Consider the following 17,191-nt stretch of genomic DNA (forward strand, 5'->3'; position numbering starts at 1 on the left):
TACTCATTAAAGAGGGTATTTTTCTGTAGTAAAATACTGAAATATTGTTTTTAGACTCGGAGTACACAAATGTGTGGCAAAAAATATATTTTACATATTTTTCTGACATTTTTTAAAAATGTACTAATTTATTGTAAAATATTGGGTAACCACATGAAAGTGATCTCTTGTATAACATCTTTTGGAGTTCAAAAACTAAACAAATGTGTTTTCTCACTGCATCCACTCATGTTTTCGTCAATATCACATGCAATGTGTGTCCTTATGGGGTGATGATTTCAGATTGTAAACCGGTATGAAGAGAGTTTGCCCATCTGATGAGGAAGTGAACATAGGGTGGAAGTTGATTTTAGTATTTTGAATGGCAGTGTGTTCAATGCGACAACCAGGGTTTTTCTTCATGAAAATTGTGTGTAATCCAGAAAATTGTGTGTAGTGGTTTGAAAAGAGTGTGTTTTAAAACTGAAATGTGAGTGTAAATAAGGAATTGTGTTTAGTGTTCAGTGACATTGGTTAGGGGAGTTGGGAAATGGGTGAGATGTTCCGAGAATTGTGTGTGAAGTACCAGAACTTGTGTGGAGGCAATCGAGAAAAACTGTAATAAATAGGTCATACTCTAAATGTGTAACTAGTCTAGTCTTAGCTGATCAATGTTAGGCTACATAAAGTCGAATTTACAACATTTCCTATCCAATCTAAACAACATTTCGCTTCAGAAAAGATCGTCAAGAGTGTACTAGTCAATTGACAACATGACAGATCGATTTGACTAGCTCATCCACACTATCAAACAATGACTAACCATTCTGCTGGCACTGACATGTTCATTGACACAAAAACTTGATTTTGAAAGACAAACTAGAGATTTTTAGCAAGAGACGCGGTTTTGCAGGTCATCCACAGTGTTTTGCCATTAGTTAAAGTTGTTTTGAGAATGAATATTGTGTTTTGCAAATTGCGAGAGAGATTCGAGAAATGTACAAAACCAATTGAGAAATACTGTAATCCCAAACGAAAATAAGGTGTCTGACAGCTTACATAAATACACAAATAGACAAAGAAAAGACCAAATACTGTACATTATGGCACATTGCAGTAAACATTACATATAGCATATATACTGTACGTAGCTAGGTGAGGTGACGTGAGGCAAAGACAGGAGACGAAAGCAGACTGAAAAGAAATGTGGAGGACTTCTGCAGATGGTTCCCAACACATTTACCTCGACTAACCCAAACTGCAGAGACACACAGAGACACAGACACAAACACAGAGAGAGAGAGAGAGAGAGAGATAGATATATATATAGAGAGAGAGAGAGAGAGAGAGAGAGAGAGAGAGAGAGAGAGAGAGAGAGAGAGAGAGAGAGAGAGAGAGAGAGAGAGAGAGAGAGGGAGAATAGAGGGAGATCTGTGTGGTGGTGCTGTTCTGTGCTATGCAGGTGGGCTGAAGTTTCACTCCAGTTGGATTTAGGGCATCTGTGCTGTAGGCGTCTATGGAAGGAGGGCAGGAGAGGAGGAGAGGATGGTATGTGTCTATGAAAAGAAGAGAAGAGAAGAGAAGAGAAGAGAAGAGAAGAGAAGAGAAGAGAAGAGAAGAGAAGAGAAGAGAAGAGAAGAGAAGAGAAGAGAAGAGAAGAGAAGAGAAGAGAAGTGGAGAGGAGAGAAGAGAAGTGCAGAGAAGAGAAGAGAAGAAAAGAGGAGAGGAGAGGAAAGGAGAGAAGAGAAGAGAAGAGAAGAGAAGAGAAGAGAAGAGAAGAGAAGAGAAGAGAAGAGAAGAGAAGAGGAGAAGAGGAGAAGAGGAGAAGAGAAGAGAAGAGAAGAGAAGAGAAGAGAAGAGAAGAGAAGAGGAGAGGAGAGAAGAGAGGAGAGGAGAGGAGAGGAGAGGAGAGGACAGAAGAGAAGAGAAGAGGAGAGGAGAGGAGAGGAGAGGAGAGGAGAGAAGGAGAGAGGAGAGGAGAGAGGAGAGGAAGAGGAGAAGAGAAGAGAAGAGGAGAGAAAAAGAGAAGAGAAGAGAAGAGGAGAGAGAGGAGAGGAGAGGAGAGAAGAGAAGAGAAGAGAAGAGAAGAGAAGAGAAGAGAAGAGAAGAGAAGAGAAGAGAAGAGAAGAGAAGAGAAGAGAGAAGAGAAGAGAAGAGAAGAGAAGAGAAGAGAAGAGGAGAGGAGAGAAGAGAAGAGAAGAGGAGAGAAGAGGAGAGGAGAGGAGAGGAGAGGAGAGAAGAGAAGAGAAGAGAAGAGGAGAAGAGAGGAGAGGAGAGGAGAGGAGAGGAGAGAAGAGAAGAGAAGAGAAGAGGAGAGAAGAGGAGAGGAGAGGAGGGGAGAAGAGAAGAAGAGAAGAGAAGAGAAGAGAAGAGGAGAGGAGAGGAGAGGAGAGGATGGCATGTGCTACTAGGAGTCCCCTGTGCCCACGTCCCAGTTCAGCTCAGGCCCTCAGAACAAGAAAAAATAGAAGGTAAAAAAGAAAGTTAAAAAAAGACAAGAGAGTTTGAGCCAGAACAAAAACAGCATGTGAGGAGGCCTTCCATAGCCTGGCTTAGACTATGGTCTGGCCAGGCAAACAATACAACATTTCAAATTCCCACGAAAAGGGGAACCAATGAATTTTGAGCATTTCATTTTAAGGCTTTTAAGTGAATTGCTGTTGCATTGACAGTAGTCAGCTATCATAATATCATATCATCTATGTTAACACCTCGATCCAGAAGGGGGGGATTCCAGGATTCTCTGGGTGCCTGGAACACACCACCATCCTCAGCCATCTGATCCAGGAGGCCAGGGGGAGCAAGGGCAGCCTAACAGTTGTCTGGCTGGACCTCGCAAATGCATATGGGTCCATGCCCCATTCCCTCATCAACAAGGCCATGGAGCAGTACCACCTCCCGGACAAGATCAGGCAGATGATCAACAGCTACCTGGGGTCATTTAAACTGCGGTTTCAGACTGCCAAGTTCACCACCATATGGCAGTCGCTGGAGAAGGGCATCGTGACGGGATGCACAGTATCCCCCATTCTGTTCATCATGGGGATGAATCTCTTGATTACAGCAGCAGCAGCAGAGGCCAAGGGACCAGTCACGGCAGCAGGGAGCAGACAACCTCCACTGAGAGGATTCATGGATGACCTCACCATAACAACCGCAACACATGTGCAGGCAAGGTGGATCCTGAAGACTCTTGGGGCCTTGGCATCATGGGCAAGAATGGCTTTTAAGCCCAGAAAGTCACGGAGCATGGTGATAATGAGGGGGAAACTGACAGAGACTTTCGAACTGCACGTCCAAGGTGAGCAAATCCCTACGATCAGGGAGAACCCCATTAAGTGCCTGGGAAAGTGGTACGACGACACCCTCAGTGACAGGAACAACATCACTGACACTGCAAATCAGGCGGACGAATGGCTAAGGAGAATTGACAAGTCAGGCCTACCTGGCAAGTTCAAGTCTTGGATATACCAACATGGGCTCCTGCCGAGGCTGATGTGGTTGCTGACAGTCTATCAGATCCCAATGACTGCAGTGGAGGGAGTGGAGAGGAAGGTGAACAAGCACCTGAGGCGGTGGCTGGGTATCCCTCCCAGCTTCACAGCCGTGGGGCTCTACATTCGATCAGGCCAACTCCAACTCCCTTTCTCCTCTGTGGTGGAGGAGTTCAAGGTGGCGAAGTGCAGGGTGGCAATGATGCTCAGAGACTCAAGAGATGAGCAAGTAAGCAATGCAGGGGTTACAACGCGAACAGGCCGTAAGTGGGCAGCAGACACTGCTGTCAAGCAAGCTGAAAGCTCTCTCGGGTTGAGAGACATTATTGGCAATGTCTGCACGGGCCGGCAAGGACTGGGAACATCCCACTTTACCCAGTGGAGCAAGGCAAACGCGCAGCAGAGGCGAGAGATGGTGCAAGCGGAAGTTCGCCACCAAGAGGAGGAGACACGGAAGGCGAAAGCTGTAGAACTGGCAACCCAGGGAACATGGACCAGATGGGACCTCCCAAACAGGAGGGTCACTTGGACTGACCTCTGGAGGCTAGAACCCTTCCGTGTTAGCTTCCTCCTCAGGTCTGTGTACGACACACTCCCATCACCAGCAAACCTTGTTAGGTGGGGCCTGAGAGAGGACCCACTCTGCAAGTTATGTGGCAAGAGGGGAACACTGGCCCACATTCTAGCAGGGTGCCAAATCGCTCTGGCTCAGGGGAGGTACAGGTGGCGTCACGACCAAGTGCTCCGCGTGATGGCTGACATTTTTGAGCAGGCCAGGAGAAGACCACAACCGACCAAGCCACAAGTACCATCGCTGCAATTTGTCAGGGCAGGAGAAAAAACATCCTCAGTTAGAAGAGCCAGGACCAACATCCTCCAGGGGGCAGACCTGGGGAAAAAACTCACTTTCCCCCCCATCGTCCAGACCACTTTGAGGCCTGACATTGTCATCTGGTCAGAGCAGGCTAAGAAAATCATCCTGGTCGAGCTGACAGTGCCTTGGGAGGAAGGCTGTGAGGAGGCCCATGAGAGGAAAAGCCTAAAATACCAGGATCTCATCATGGAATGCAAGGAGAAGGGCTGGCAAGCATGGCTCTTTCCAGTGGAGGTCGGGTGTAGGGGGTTCCCGGCACAGTCAACGTGGTCGGTGCTCACTACACTCGGCATATCTGGCAAGGAGAGGAAGACAGCTGTGCGCAGGATAGGGGAGGCAGCAGAGAGAGCCTCATGCTGGTTGTGGTTTAAGAGGGAGGAGGGGGGCTGGAGGCCTGGAGCTGATGGGCAGTGACCTGGCCACCACTGCTGACCCGCCAGCTTGAGGGTGTTACGGTTAAGGGTCGAAACACCCCAAGATAGCTGGACACCGTCTGACGATATCAGCTTCAGGCCTAAAGCCACCCACAGTCACCTTAGGGAGTGGCTGTATGCATGGCATCACGTGATGTATTAAACAGCCACACAGACAATAACCTGGCAAGGACAGTGCATGTAGTATATGCGTAGGCGTCCACCACACACACACACACACACACACACACACACACACACACACACACACACACACACACACACACACACACACACACACACACACACACACACACACACAGACACAGAGAGAGAGAGAGAGAGAGAGAGAGAGAGAGAGAGAGAGAGAGAGAGAGAGAGAGAGAGAGAAAACAACTCCTTTTTTGAGTTCACTCATCGCATTTATACTTAAACAAAGGTTCAAATATTTTTAGAGTTTAAATTGAACTTTAATGCTCACACTCTCTCTCTCTCTCACACACACACACACACACACACGCACGCACACACTCATGCACGCACGCACATGCACGCACGCACACACACACACCCACACACACACACACACACAGGGCCATCCATCTAATAAAAGGTCATAATGCATTATCACCACGGGCATCCAATCAATAATCGCTGCCATCAGTCAGCATGGCGACACTGGATACAGGGGGGGCTGTGCCAGGAAAGCAGCCACCCTGAAACCTGAGATTGGTGCCACCATTGTGGAGAACACAGACAAATAAAAGCACATAATATGGTTAGCCTGGCTGTCGCCAAACTACGTATATATCTAGCCAGGCCGTGCCCTCCTAGTGACGCTTTTAGCGTTGCTACTGTACTAGTCGAGTAGGCCTACTCAAGTCAAGAGCAATGCAAGTACTTTCTGAGCTCCCGAAAAATCAGGAACTCCTCCCACTTTGTCAGGAAGCAAGTATCCATTAGCAAACCAAGGAAGGCGGGTCAACCATGCAGTTTGGGAAATGTTAATTGTTATGCTCTTGGTCAGACCAAGTCTTGAAGAGATTTGAAAGTCGATGATAATCAGGCTAGTGTATATCACACCTGAGATGTAGTCTGGGAACCGTCTATTCATTTTCTCATAGGGGAGGTTGATCTAAACCAGGGATGTCAAACTCAGGCCCGGGGGCCAAATTTAGCCCGTGGAGGCATTTTATTTGGCCCGCAAGATCATTTCAAATGTGTATTAGCTGACCCACATACACCATTAATACATAGAAAATATGATTTAAAGGCAAAATTTTGTGCACCACAGGAATTACGAGTTGGTCCAGGCTAGTGAAAGCACATACAGTACTAGCACATAGAAGTATAGTAGAGTATACATGATGAGAACGTGTTATTTGCCTACTGCATACACAATTTCAGTGCATTTTATATATTGAATTCAGCCCGCGACTTTATCCCAGATTGTGATTTTGGCCCACTTTGAATTAGAGCTTGACACCCCTGATCTAAACTATTTAAAATTCTTCAAAATCTTAACCCGTTAGGACACAGCGTTACAAATGTACTGTTACCAGAATGGCAGTGACCAAGTCGTAGTGCACTACTAAAGCCCCAGTGTTATGTCATTGTATAGTAGTTAACTTTTCAATGACTACTACAGCATGCCACTGGAGGTATATGGCGTGCATTAACCCCTTAGCGCAGCACTACGGCTCTCTGTAATGTCATTGCAATGTTATTATGATGTAGTTAAGCCTTTTCAGCAAGTGAATAGGGTCGCCGGCGACCTCTGCTGCAGTAAGAGGCTACGGGGCTGTGCTTGATGGAATGCTGGTTTCGCATCTGGTGTCGATACAATGAATCTATAATCAACCTACGAGCTTTCGCCATATTGTACCTCAGAAGATATAAGGTTTAGTCACTCTGAAAACTGAGACCAGTGCCACCAAGCAAAGGCATCACAGACAGTGAGCGGTAGGCAAAGCGAAAAGAAAGGTCTGTGTAAGGTCTGGTAGAAAAACGCCCTGGACTGTTCTTTTTTCTCTCTCAAAGTCCAGCGCTGGGTATAAATAATGAAGGTCCAAAAGAGGTACAATATTTAACAGCCCTGCTCAATAAAATGTGGTGTTCTCAAACTAGTCCTTTCGGCTTTGCACTTCGCACCTTACAGTTTTTCTCGATTGCTTCCACACAATTTCTGGTACTTCACACACAATTCTCGGAACATGTCACCCATTTCCCAACTCCCCTAACCAATGTCACTGAACACTAAACACAATTCCATCTTTACACTCACATTTCAGTTTTAAAACACACTCTTTTCAAACCACTACACACAATTCTCTGGATTACACAACATTTTCAAGAAGAAAATCAATGGTTGTCGCATTAACACACTGTCATTCAAAATACTAAAATTAACTGCCATACTATGTTCACTTCCTCATCGCATGGCAAACTCTCTTCATACTGATTTACAATCTGAAATCATCACCCCATAAGTACACACATTGCATGTGATATTGATGAAAGCATGAGTGGATGCAGTGAGAAAACACATTTGCTTAGTTTTTGAACTCCAAAATATAGGCTATCACTTTCATGTGGTTATCCAGTATTTTACAATAAATTAGTGCAATTTTTTAAAATGTCAGAAAAATATGTAAAATATATGTTTTGCCACACATCTGTGTACTCCAAGTGTAAAAACAATATTTCAGTATTTTACTACAGAAAAATACTTTCTTTAGTAAGTGGAACACTGAAGAAAATAAGTTTCTACTGTGTGTCAAGTTGAGTATAGTATTATATTGTGCATATTCGTGTTCAATGGTTCACATAAGAGTGTATTAAAATGACTGCTTGTGTGTGTCATTTGAGAACAAAATTACCTTTTTAGAAGAGAGTACAGTACGTTGTTTTGAGAAAAGACGTGTATTTTTCAGAGGTAGTGAGGAGTTTTGCCCGTTGTGTGTGAGGTTTGGAGATTTGTGTGTAGAGTTTTGAGAATTTGAGAACTGATTCCGAAAATTGTGTGTAAGCAATCGAGAAAAACTGTAACATAGAAGAGGACAAGGCAGAATCATCATGATGCCATTTGTTTAACCCAGTAAGACACACACCACAACATCTTACCAGAATCGCAATAACAGAATGGCAACCAAGCTGTAATGTATTACTAAAGGTCCTGTGCACTGTCATAATGGTGTAGTACTATGGTAGTAACGTTTTTTCTTTGACTATTACACCATTCCACTGGTGGAACGGCATGCATTACGAAAGGACCTTTTGGTTCACTTAGCCTACCGGGTATTTCCTATGCAAAAGGTTATGTTAAGCAGTTGTGTCCACCGCGGGTGCCACTTCCATTTGTCAATGCATCCAGATAGTTGAATCTTCATGGATGTGTCCGGCTGACTTATGTGTCCTGTATTGGACTGATAATCTGTCATACATGGCATTTCCCATAGGCCAACTGTCTTCAGAGGCTTTTTACATTTTCAAAGAGATTGGCTCACAATTTGGAGGGGGGCTTTTTCCCCACTCCATTCCTGTCTAGGTACAGTAGGGATAAAAAATGAAATTTTAACACTTGGAGTAAGAATATTGCTGCCTAAAATAACTAAAAACACACACACAGTATTGTACCTTGTAATTCATTATTCAAAAGATATATTATCATTGTTTTGTAGAAGACAGCTTGTTTTCGCATTGGATGCTTCTTTTCCATTTTCCTGCAGTATGCATAGGTGGAATATTTTTGGTATCTTAAAGGATCTCTCTGGTTGGGAGAGCAAAAAAACGATGAAATAATCATTTGAACACCTGGCGGTATATTGTAGCCAACCACATGAGCTCACAGAACAATGTATTCTACCTTATCAGACATTATTAAAAAAGTTATATAACTATTATCTTAGTTCTGCTAAATAAAAACTTCCCCATGCAGCAACAAGCAGTTCTATCCAGTGGTACTTTCATCTCTCTGCACAGTAAAAACAAATCAGTGTTAATTCAACACCGTTCCAAAAAAAATATTCAAACGAATGTGGTGTTACTTCAATTCTTGGGAGATAATTAAATTTAACTGTGTTTAGACTAAAGCATGTATTCATGCATTCATGTTTATTCAACACATTAGAGTTGAATTGAACACTAAATCTGAATGGGACCGACCATATATTCACAGAACAGTGTGTGTGCGTGTGCGTGTCAGTGTGCGTGTGTGTGTGTGTGTGTGTGTGTGTGTGTGTGTGTGTGTGTGTGTGTGTGTGTGTGTGTGTGTGTGTGTGTGTGTGTGTGTGTGTGTGTGTGTGTGTGTGTGTGTGTGTGTGTGTGTCATTAGTTAAGCAGTTATTATTATTACATCACATTTGTCAGACGTTTTTATTCAAAGTGACTTACAGTCAGGGACATAATCATAGCATACAACACTTGCAGATGCAAACTGCACAGGAATATACAGAACTAGAAGCACTCAGAGAGCGCAGACCTCCGCCAAGGAAGCTACTTGATAGAACATTTGACTATGTTACACCCTAAGTCTTTCTTCCTTGTTTTTGTGGAGTCCCCGCAATTCAATTTCTGGTCACTAGGGGCGTCTAGATATATAGGCCAACAATGGTGAAGAATCTTTTAAAAAGTCCTGGTTCCGGTTCGTGATCCGGATCACCCCCAGAATTTAATCACTTGTTCCTTGGGTCATTATCAACAACTACAGAAAGCTTCGTCCAAATCAGTTGATTCGTTTTTGAGTTATCCTGCTGACAGAATATATCAAAAAGTCCTAGTTCCAGTTTGTGATCGGGACCACCACCAGCATTTAATCACTTGTTCCTTGGGTCATTATTAACAACTCCAGAAAGTTTCGTCCAAATCTGTTGATTAGTTTTTGAGTTATGCTGCTGACAAACAAACAAACAGACAAACAGAGAGACAAACAGACCAACAGACAATTAGACAAACAGACAAACCAACACGACCGAAACCATTACCTCCTTGGCGGAGGTAACAATAAGTGTGTATGTGGGTTAGTGGCAGTAACTGCAGTTGCAGTAGCATGCCTGCCTGCTTGTCTCTCCCATGGGCCTCGCATGTAAGCACTACCAGGCAGTAAGGGTTATATACTGTACTTTGTGGGCTGACCAGGGGTGAATTTCTCAAAACCAAAGTTGCTTACTACATTAGCTACTTCGTTGCTTTCAATGCATTTTCCCATTGGCAACTACCGAAGTTGCTAACAGGCTAACAACTTCCCTTTTGAGAAACTCACCCCTGGGCTGGTTACAGCTTTGGCTAGGCCCGGGACAAAACCTTCAAGTCACCCCCCTCCCCCTATCCCCACTCAATACATACAATGTAATAAGGATCCAATTCTGCCCCCCCCCCCCCCCCCCCCCCCCCCCTTCTCCCTGGGCCCGGGACAATCGTCCTGTTTGCCCACCTCTGTCAGCGGTGACAGCTTTGGCTAGGTCCGGGACGAAACCCTCGGCTCAATCCCCCTCAACCGTCCTGTTTGCCCACCTCTTTTGGCTTCCCTAATCAGCTCCACCAGGTAGTTACACTACTTTGTGGGCTATAACACTCGTCATTAGAGCCCCATTCAGTCAGAGTGACAGCAGTGACTGGTGCTGTTGGCTTCCTTGATCGCTTTTTCGCTTGTTCGCTTGCTGCAGCAAACAATGTAAAGAGAGGAGCAGAGGTAATGCAGTGAGGTGTCCTCGTTTCTTTTTTTTCTCTTTTTTAAAAAGACTTTCCCCTTTTAGAAAATGCCCACGCATGCAAGGAACAACAATCGCAATTAAGGCTTGGGATTGTTTTACCAGCAAGGGGGGTTGGGGGGAGACACAACGTCACTGTTGTCACGTGGAAGTGATAAAGGACAGTATTGTGCAGTGGGGAGAGGAGAGAGGGGGACAGACGTGGCCCCTTTGGTACGGGTTTTCAATAAAGCCCACTGTAGTGCCATGTATAGCCATCAACTACTGTACTACTACTACTCAAGGAGATGGATTCTTCTCTGCAGGAGTGCTGAGCTGAGGTTCTGTGCACACTGTGTTCCCTGTAGTTGTGTGGTGTGTGGTGTGTGTGTGTGTGTGTGTGTGTGTGTGTGTGTGTGTGTGTGTGTGTGTGTGTGTGTGTGTGTGTGTGTGTGTGTGTGTGTGTGTGTGTGTGTGTGTGTGTGTGTGTGTGTGTGTGTGTGTGTGTGTGTGTGTGTGTACTCCCACATGAGTTGGTAATATAGAACTGGAGATGTGCATATGTGCACTGCATATACATACGTAGCTATAAAGTTATCTGTAGGCTGTGTGTGTGTGTGCACGGTCAAATGAGTTGGCAGTATAGAATCAACTGGAGATGTGAGTGAGTGAGTAAGCAAGTGAGATACAGTAGTGAGTAAGTAAGTGAGTGAGTGAGTGAGTGAGTGAGTGAGTGAGTGAGTGAGTGAGTGAGTGAGTGAGTGAGTGAGTAATCAGACATGCCAGCCAACCAGATATCTGATGATAGTGACGAAACCTGTGTGTCAAAACAGATAGCATATGTTTTATTGTGCCAATTCCAAAATATTGCCAATTTGTTTTATTGCGCCAATCCAAAATGGATGCCAGGCGTTTTCTGTTCTCTCTTCAGGGTCAGAACACTGGCAGGCAGGCAGGGCTGGTGCCCAGGGCAAAAATATCTGAAAGGGCTCTCTTCTCAATACATGCAATGTAATGAGGACCCAATTCTGCCCCCATCTGCCTGGGCCTGGGACAACTGGCCTGGTTGTCCCACCCTAATAGCTTCCCTGCTGGCAGGTATGGAGGCTGTTGCTGTTGCTTTCCAAACAGCATTCTGGGATTTCATCTCTTTACTGCACCAGAGAGAGAGAGAAAGAGAGAGCGAGAAAGAAAGAAAGAAAGAAAGAAAGAAAGAAAGAAAGAAAGAAAGAAAGAAAGAAAGAAAGAAAGAAAGAAAGAAAGAAAGAAAGAAAGAGAGAGAGGGAGAGAGATAAGGGGAGTAGGGAGGGGAAAGGAAAGAGACAGTGGGGAAGTAAGAGAGGGAGGGATGAGTAAAGGAAGGGAGAGATAGAGAGAGTAGAGAGTAGAGAGTCAGAGGTAGACAGAATGCCAGGAAGCAATAGGGAGAGATAGAAAAGATAGGGAAGGAGAAAGGGAAAGAGATAGAGGGGAAAGAGTGAGGCAGTAGGGAAGCCAGAGAGAGGGAAAGAGAGGGAATGAGGGAAAAGCTATAGGGAGGCAGACGGGGAGGGGGGAGTGAAAGAAAAGTTGGAGAGAGAGAGAGAGAGAGAGAGAGAGAGAGAGAGAGGGATGGAGAGAGGAAGAGAGAGAGAGAGAGGAGAAGAGAGAGAGGGACGGTGGGAGAGAGAGAGAGTGAGAGAGAGAAAGGGAGAGAGAGAGAGAGAGAGAGAGAGAGAGAGAGAGAGAGAGAGAGAGAGAGAGAGAGAGAGAATTTCTTCCTTCCTGCAGTCAGGTGAGCTCAGCAAGTCTTTTGGGTCCTGCAGACAGCGCAGGAAAAGTGCCCCAGGCTACACAGTTTGTGTGTGTGTGTGTGTGTGTGTGAGAGAGAGAAGAGAGAGAGAGAGAGAGAGATAGTGTGTGTGTGTGTTTGTGTGTGTGTGTGTGTGTGTGTGTGTGTGTGTGTGTGTGTGTGTGTGTGTGTGTGTGTGTGTGTGTGTGTGTGTGTGTGTGTGTGTGTGTGTGTGTTGCATGCAGTTATGCGGAGGGAGGAATGGGTCTTTGGCGAGACTGCAAGCCCTAACTCGTTGAGGGGGGCTGATGTATTTACAGTGTAGTAATAGTAGGGAACCCGGAGTGCCTAGGCCAGTGGTTTTCAAAGTGGGGGCCGGGGACCCCTAGGGAGCCACGAGGGGGGCCGCGGCAGGTTGGCAGGAAAAGCACAGCAAAGCAAAATAAATATTTTTAAAAATGTAATAACTAATGTACACCAAAACAAACACAAATACGCTCCATTACTTAAGAACTGCATTGTGTTATTACAGAATTGTGTGAAGTTATTATTTTCTATATCCCAGTGGGACACTGACTAACAGATATGGTTGTGAAAGGGGATGCATAGAAAAACAGTGTGGCATGACCCATGTAATGGGGGCCTTGACTGGAATATACCGGTGTGTGGGGGCCCTTGTAAGGGTAAAGTTTGGGAACCCCTAGTAAAGACAAACTGCATGTACACTATACCGCTATCTGAGACATAAAGACATACATACACACACACACACACACACTTACTTCATCTTGCAACATTTGCCTCCTTGCGCACAAGTGTGTGTGGCATGTTTGTGATGAGAAGAGGCATCAGGGGGTGTGGGTATGCAAATCTGTTCGCAACAGATTTAACACATAAAATATGCCTCAGGTAGGCTCAGTGTTTCTCCCCAATCACACAACTGAGTTGGTACTTGGCAACGGGTAACAGCATTGCAATCAACAAAGTGGCCAAATACAGCTATGGTTTTGAGAGTCATGCCCCAGACATTTTCTGCACCGAAGCAGTCAAAGACAAAGAAAAGACCACAAGCTCCACTTACAGTATGCATAGGTATAAGCCTTGAGTCATTAAAGGTGCACTGTGTAAGATTTTTAGTTGTTTATTTCCAGAATTCATGCTGCCCATTCACTAATGTTACATTTTTCATGAATACTTACCACCACCATCAAATTCTAAGTATTCGTTATGACAGGGAAAATAGCACTTTTCATACATGAAAAGGCGGATCTTCTCCATGGTCCGCCATTTTGAATTTTCCAGAAATAGACATTTTTAGCTGCAAAAATGACTGTACTTGGGCCATACTCGAAAATATTAGTTCATTACTTAGTACACTTACATGAAAAGATCAACTTTGGCAATAGGAAGCCCAGTTTCAATTGAATAGCATAGTTGCAGTACCTTTTCTGACCATCTCCTTTCACAGTGCACCTTTAATGAGAATGAAACATGACTGGTACATTCACCAGAAGACAAGGCGTACGTAGGTCTAACAGGTCTAATAATATACAGTTGAACGGCTTAGTCCACGGGCCACATGAGATGTCGGTACCACTCAGGGTGACAAAGGTTGCTCATATTTTTTGAAATGATACATATCTGAAGTTAACATTTTTGTATGATAACCCCCTTCTAGATTTACAGCCAAGTTAGTGTTATCTGCTGTTCTGCTCATCTCATGTGGCCCGTGGACTAAAAGAGCCCCTCACCTAAGCCTTATATGCAATGAGGACTGAATTCTGGGTCCCCGCTTTCCCTGGGCCCAGGACAGCTGACCCCTTTGCCCCCTGACTGGCTTCCCCGGGTGCTGCAGTATAATAGAAAGGTGTCAAACACAAACAAGTCATCTGAGCGCTTCTGGGTCTTCACCTTTTTCCATTGGTGCTCATCAGTGTACGGGCTCTCAATGTGGCGGTGTTTGGGGGGGGGGGGGGGTTAGAGGAGTCACTCCTTTTAGTCCTTGGTGTCTCTCTCCCCTGTGTGTTTATTTCCCACTAATGCCTGTTAAAAACATGAGTCAGGCCGCGTAATCTGCCGGCCTGGGAGACTTGACGCTGATCTCATTAGCACCCCCAGTGACAGGGATTAGCCCACGAGAGAGAGAGACAGAGAGAGAGAGAGAGAGGGAGAGAGAGAGAGAGAGAGAGATGGGGGGAATGGAGAGAGAGAGAGAGAAAGAGAGATAGAGAGATAGAGAGAGAGAGAGAGAGAGAGAGAGAGAGAGAGAGAGAGAGAGAGAGAGAGAGAGAGAGAGAGAGAGAGAGAGAGAGAGAGATGACAGTAGAGATAGAGACAGAGGGAGATACGACAGATGGTGGGAGGGAAGAGATAGATGTGAGAGAGAGAGTGGTAGAGAGGATCAGTCAGGCATCCGTAAACCAGGAACCATCAACAACACCCCCCACCCACATACAAATGCTATACACTTGTGAGCGCAAGGACATATACACACACACACACACACACACACACACACACACACACACACAGCTTACTGCTAAAGTTGAATCCCATCTCACATACGGTACAGTGAGCCACACCTGTCAATCACTTTAGTGTCGTTCAATTTAGTGACAATGCTTACAACACGCACGGCTGTGAGGATACCTTATGACAGGGGTTCCCAAACTTCACCATGACGAGGCCCCCCATACACTGGTACATTCTTGCCAAGGCCCCCCTTTCACGGGTCGTGCCACACTATTTTTTGTGCATTCACTTTCACAACCATTAGTCTAGGTCTGTTCAATGTTCAGAGATGCATTATAATGCAGTTCTTAACCGATGGGTATATTGTGAAGCTTATTTAGGTGTATATTAGTTATTTAATTCATTGAAAGGTTTAATTTGCTATGCTATGCTTTTCCTGCCAACCTGCCGCGGCCCCCCTAGCACCTCCTCGCAGCCCCCCAGGGGTCTCCGACCCTCACTTTCAAAACCACTGCCTTGTGAGAGTGAGAATGTGGCCAAACGCCATCAATGCATAAATCCTTTGATTTAATGTGATCAGGGAAGCCGACAAATGGGTCCGTGGTCCCAGGCCCAGAGACAAAGGGGGCCCAGGATTGGGTCCTCATTACATTACATTACATTGCATTACATCGCACTTAGCTGACGCTTTCATTTGTTCAAAGCGACTTACAACTATTATTTTTCAGGGTATTGGTTACAGTCCCTGGAGCAATATGGGGTTAGGTGCCTTGCTCAAGGGCACTTCAGCCATGGATGGAGGTGCAGGGAGAGGTCAGGGGGGATTCGAACCGGCAACCCCCAGATTGAAAGACCAACTCTCTAACCACTAGGCCACGGCTGACCCCCCCATTACATTGCATGGATTGAGAGGGAGGTGCGTTCAGATGGGTTTTGCTCTGGACCCGGTCATCGACCCTGCACAAATCCCTTGACTTAATGTGATGTTAATAAAATGATATGCAGGACACACAGTGCCTAGTTTACAACAGCATGCATTTTTCTTTCCTTAATCAACACAGCATGGGCCACTTTTTCAATTAGAGGAGCAAAAGCAAAATGTTTATTCGTATTCAGTGTCGACCACAAGGGCCAAAGGAAAATCGTGCAGAGGTCAGCTCTGCAGTTGGAGCAAAAAAAACAAAAAAAAAAACTGTGTTTTCTTTCCCACACCCTTGTCATCGTTTTCGAAAACGTCAGGAACATTCCCTCAAAATTGATGAACCCAAAATTTATTTTGAAACATTAAATGAGAATAAGCAAACATGATCTTTCAACGATGTCTGAACATTGTGGACATTTTTCATCCTTTTAGCCAGAATACAAAACAAATACATAAATGAGAGGGAGGGAAAAAAACCCAAAAAACTGGGTTTTGACTCCTCTTACATAATCATAGAGATGATGACATCATGAAGCCAGCTGGGAGCTTGGCCATGAAAGCAATCGTCCAAGCCTAAGACATGTCTGCCTGCCTGGTACTTGTACTACAGAACATGGGAAGTGGAGGATGTAAGGGTGTGTGTTTGATGTGTGTGTATGATCCAATGCGAATTTTGAGTATGCGTATGCGTTTCTTGTTGATGCGTGTAGTATGTGTGAATGCATGGTATTAGTGTATGTGACTGTGCGCACATCATGTGTGTTGGTGATTAAGGCTTTGAAAGAGTGACCCCAGTGGCGAGGAGAGCGGGGCAGATTAGTGGTGTCATTACTGCACACACCCGACCACCCGCCTGCAGCGCGTGCACATGGCCCACGCTCTCTCTCCGCTCCGGCTTAGCCAAGCTCTGCTGGATGGATGGGCACACACACAGGCGCACAAACAGTCACGCACACACTCGGGCACACACACACACTCGGGCACACACACACACACACACGCACCGCTAATGGAGCACGCCAGTTTTCATCCTCACCCACTGCAACACAGACACATAATACAAGTGCACGCATGTACACACCTCTGATGGAGCGTTTTCATCCTTACCCAACATAACACAGGCCACCACAAAAAAACCACCACACACACACACACACACATACACACACACACACACACACACACACACACACACACGCACGCACGCACACACACACACACACCAGCCCCCAGCTTTCAACAACCACACGTACCACAACACAAACAAACAAACACACACACACACACACCTCTGATAAGCAGGCCATTTTCCCACCCACAGTAACACATGCGACACAACACACTCAAAACACCACGCACGCACGCACGCACACACTGGGCTCAACTAACATACTGAAGCAAAGGCGGATTTCAGACACATTAATCTGATGTGGAGGATGAGGAGGGAGAGGATGACGAAGGCAAAGGGACAATGCTCTAATGCTAGCCAAACTCCAAATGGGATTTAGGCTATACAACGGAAAAAAATACTGATGAAAATGCATCAAGTGCTGCAAATAACATACACACAAAACACAAA

Source organism: Engraulis encrasicolus, chromosome 17, assembly GCF_034702125.1.
Source record: "Engraulis encrasicolus isolate BLACKSEA-1 chromosome 17, IST_EnEncr_1.0, whole genome shotgun sequence".
In the NCBI taxonomy this organism is placed as follows: Eukaryota; Metazoa; Chordata; class Actinopteri; order Clupeiformes; family Engraulidae; genus Engraulis; species Engraulis encrasicolus.